Consider the following 4,792-nt stretch of genomic DNA (forward strand, 5'->3'; position numbering starts at 1 on the left):
TGAAAGGCTAAGACATGTACCGTGGCAGAAGCTTTCTTGGGCTGGAGCCTGTTTGGTTGGGCCTAAGGCCAAATTACCTAAGGAATGCCTGAAGGCCCCTTTTTTATCCTGCTCTTCCTCTAAGGCAGCTTTCCCCAACCTGGTGACTTTCGATGTGTTGGACTCCAACTCCCATAATTCCCATCCAGCATGGCCAAAGGCTATGCTGGCTGGCTGGGAACTATGGGAGTTACAGTTTAAAACACCTGGAGGACACCAGATTGGGGAAGGCTGCTTAAGGAGCTGAAGGCAACATACAAACAAACCTTTCCTCCCACTGGCTTTTTTTTTTCTTACAACAATTCTGTGTATTAGCTTAGCCAGAAAGAGTGGCTGGACACTCCAGTGACAACCACAGAGAATACCCTCAGAGGACCCCCTGAACATGATGAAGAACCCACAACCAGAGGCTGTGATCAGTGGAACAGGATACAAGATGGGGCCTGGCCTCCCTCCCTCTTTATATTTGGACAGTCATTACTCAGATCTGCTTCCTTAGAGCTGTCGCTCTCTCATACTCAAAAGGACTTGCACGCCATACCATACACAAGTGGTGATAGTTGCCCACCGATCTCTCCTATGCATGCACCCACATTTCTGGGGAATGATATACAGCCTTTCACTTCTAGCTTGTAAATTCAAACATCCTTTAATTAAAAAGGTTAATCTGTTCCAAGGTCACCCAATAAGCATCATGATTGATGGTGAAGTAGCTCTCTGCAATCTAGGGGATAAACTATGCATTACACATAATTGTACTGTAAATGGTAGCCAGACCTTGCCCCACCCCTTTTTTCTTGAAAAGTGGCTTTGGGAGTAGAGAAGCAGCAGAAAAAAGGGGTACTTTACTTACCCACCCCGATTTTTCCTGTCTGCAAATAGCCACCTCAAATGGCTATTTCTCTTTACAGGGTGTCAGATCTGGGATTGCCTCAGAGTGGCACATTAGGGGTAATTTGAAGTAGAGAAATGGCAAGAGAGGAAAAGCTTAAGCACTCCATTTCTCTAGTCCCCATCACTCCATCCCAAAGCAACTTAAGAGTGTTGCAGTACCATTACACATCTTTAAATGAAATGAGTAGTTGACCTTGAGACTGAGCCAGGTTTAATTTCCTGCTCAGCTATCAAAGCTGAATGGGGCACCTTGGACCAGTCTCTACCTCTCAGTCTGACTGACCTGAAAACTACGAAAGGGGGGCATTCGCAGGAGGGGCTGTAGCTCAGTGGCAGAGCACCTGCTTTGCATATAGAAGGTCCCTGGTTCAATCCCTGGCATCTCTAAGTAGGGCTGGGAAAGAATCCTGCCTGACCCCCTGGCAAGCTGTTGTAGAGTTATTGGAGGGTTGTTTCCCCCTCTTGACAAGTCATGCTCACTCAGGTTTGGATGACACGACAAGCCGTGCCCAGGTGGTGATTATGGTAATCGTGCCCAGCACATACCACGATTTAAATAAGCCACCATGGCTTCTTTTGATCATGCGCACCGGCCCAGTGTCGACAATACAGGGCTAGATAGACCAATGGTCTGAATCTGTATAAGGCAGCTTCCTGTGTTCCTATGAAAATCTCTCTCTAGAAATGGTGTGTGGCAGAGAGAGAGATGCACCCCAAAATGGTCAAGATACTTCCAGGCCATCCAGAAATCCAGGTCAGTTTACTAACACACTCTTCTCCAAAGGTCAATATAGGACTGTTATATAGTCAATTAATACAGTGTAATAGATGGGGGAGTGGTTGCACAGGTAAATATTTGGGGTGGTGTGAAAATAGGGGTGTAACAAAGAGTGTATCCCTATTTTCATCTGTGCAGTATTGGAGGGCATGATGGCATTTGCCAGAACATCAGAAGAGGAAGCATGATACTTTTTACTGAGCTATTGGGTAAAATACTGCTGCCGTGTCTCTCCTTATACCTCCATAAGGGCTACTAACTTACTTTAAAAAAAATGCTGACAATTCAGAGGAGTTGGGGCAGGAATTTTCCTGGGAGGATCAGGCCACCACATCCCTACTCCCCCTGGCTACAAATCTGCATGTAACTTTGTTGGATTATGGCCAAAGAGGACAAGTATAGCAGTCACATTTTGATTCAGGAGGCCTTCTGAGCGTCTTTCCAAAGGGGTGGTCCTAAGGTAAGAAAATACAGTGGTCAGCAAAGAACAAACAAACTGGAATACTGGTCCTCAATACAATCAAGTTTAAGAACTATTTCTTTATTATCAGTCAGGTACATCTTCCTAAAATTCTCCTTGGAGGAATATGTTATGGTGACAACAGACATCGCATAAAGAGGGCTCACAGCATGTCCCTCAGCTATGGAGCAAACCCAGCTTCCTCCTGGCTTCACAACTGAAATGACAGACGTGCATACCAGTGAATCAAATGCTGGCTCAGCCGTTAGTCTTGCCCCTTGTCCCTTCCTCATGTTTCAAGTGGGCTGTTCACCTTTCAAAGCAAGGATCCTGCAGCCCAAAGGTTGTTGGACTATAACTCCCATCATCCCAGACCATGGACCATGATGGCTGTGGCTGATGGGCATTGGAGTCAACAACACCTAGAGGGCCACAGGTTCTCCACCTGTTTTAAAATATATTTGTAACACATCACATGAACTTTCATAGACGTATCTGTTCATTCATTGCCTTATTATCAAAGAAAAGGAAACTGTTTAAAAGTGCGAAATGTCTCTGGGGATGGGGTACCACACAAGATTCTTCTGCCCCGGGACTATGAGTCCCAAATAATCCTGACCCTTACAAACACACTGACATGTAAGTGTACCTCTCCTCCGCCCACACACAAAAGTGTCAAGTTTGACACAAGCATGGACTGAAAAGTCTCTTTCATGGGAAGTAAAACTCCAGAAAAATTACATACCAGCATCAAGATTATTCACAACTTTGTGATATCATAATAGATCGGCCAATCTCCTCCTCTATCTCTGAAGATCGGGGAGGGGTTTCTTGGTGAAACGGGGAACAGCCAATCAGAACGACGCACAGCCAGCTGCTCCTTCAAATTGGCACAACCTTTTTTTCCCTTAAGAGCTCAGCCTTGGAAAGAAAAGGTATGCATGCTCAACACAGTGAGGATTCTTCCTGAACAGTTCCACTACTCTAAAAATATTATTTCTGTTTTTTGCCCCCAGATTAACACTCCTTCCTGCCAGCACAGCCTTGGAGCCAGACCTGGCTTCCTCCTTTGAGAGAAGAGGAAGTGTCGCTTCCCCTTCCTACTACAAGCATTTTCTCATCTCTAGCAAAACTAGGATGTGGGAACATAGCATGGGATAATGGGGAAGTCCTGCTGGACAGGACTTCATATTTACAAGGCTGGTTGGAGTCCAGATTTTTTTCAATGTTTGTAAATGCTGACATACATGACTTTGAACCTTTGATACTTCAAAAAATTACATGAAGAAAGATCTCAAATTGAAAACAACAGAGTCATGTTGCACCTTCAAGGCTTAACGATATTTACTGTGGCTTGAGGTTTCCTTGGCTACTTTATCAGGCACATATAGTGATTCGGAGAGCAAAGTTTGGAAGGTTTTCACCATGTATGTGAACACATAGTGGGATCTTGATGAAAGTGACTTCAACAGCAGTTTGATCTGCAGAGGTTGAAGGGTGGCCAGTTTCAAAAGAGGATAAGGCTCCAGTTTCTTTTCCAAGTTGCATATTAGAAGGAATTTTGGCAGATGCAGCTTATTTATTTATTTATTTATTTAGTATTGCATTTCTATCCCGCCTTTTTTCCTCTTGCAAGGAACTCAAGGCGGCTTACATTATCCTCCTCCTCTCCATTTTATCCTCACAACAACAACCCTGTGAGGTAGGTTGGGCTGAGAGTGTGTGACTGGCCCAAAGTCACCCAGTGAGCTTCCACAGCTGAGTGGGGACTAGAACCCGGATCTCCCAGCTCCCAGTCCAACACTCTTGCCACTACACCACACTGGCTCTCATGCAAGCTTGTCATGCAAGGAAGAGTAACAGCAAATCCAGCTGGTGGTGGTGGTTGCTTTTCTGGTCAGTTGGCAACTGTATTAGGGTGGCTACATGAATCGCCCCAAAAGAGTAAATGCATTGCCAAAAAAGAGGACAAAAGGGGGAAATTATTTGCACAAAATCTGCATGCGCTACGACCTATGTATGTATGTGTGTGCGTGTGCGTGCGTGCGTGCGTGCATGTGCAAATTAATTATGATTTCAGTAGAAATGCAGTACATCTCACCATAGTGCGGAAGACTGCGGCCAGGTGATCTGTGTGCCTACCTGCTCAGTTGGCTGCTCAGGTGCCAAATGCTGCTGGGCAACAGTTCTTATGGTTCTTTATCTTTAAACTGGACTTGGACCAGACAGCCCTTCAAATAGAAGACACCGTTAAATAGAAGACTGTCCTCTCTGGGATCTCTTCAAATAGAGGACTGTCCTCTGTAAAAGAAGACACACAGCCACTCTGTGATGGCCACCAGGTGCAACGCCCCCTGCCAACATACAGAACTCTGCAGGGGAACGGGAGGGGGGGAGCTTTTGCAAGAAGCCGGCTATGGGCCCTGTTAAGTCTTTCTCCTGTATTCTCTGCTGCATAACACCCCCCACTCAGTGCACGCTCGCTCGCTCGCTCACTCTCGCGCGCTCTCTCACACACACGCACTCCCCACTCTCCACTCACACACCCCGGGCTGCTGCAGCATCTCTTTCTGAACATCCCAGATCGATTCCGGGGTCAAACGAGCGCCCTGGAGCTCACA

The 4,792-nt window shown here is 46.0% G+C and overlaps 1 long non-coding RNA gene across 1 annotated transcript; it reads right to left on the bottom strand.

Annotated features, from left to right (window-relative positions):
- Positions 1-664: 664 nt before the first annotated feature.
- Positions 665-4,472, bottom strand: LOC146353249 (uncharacterized). The gene is made up of 3 exons (XR_014788020.1): positions 4,314-4,472; positions 2,917-3,092; positions 665-2,166 (listed from the first exon to the last, which is right to left on the bottom strand). It is a non-coding gene; the product is annotated as an uncharacterized LOC146353249 (long non-coding RNA).
- Between the last annotated feature and the right edge of the window lie 320 nt (positions 4,473-4,792).

This window comes from Heloderma suspectum, chromosome 2, assembly GCF_057233095.1.
Source record: "Heloderma suspectum isolate Gila_16-S chromosome 2, 16-S_ref, whole genome shotgun sequence".
NCBI lineage: Eukaryota > Metazoa > Chordata > Lepidosauria > Squamata > Helodermatidae > Heloderma > Heloderma suspectum.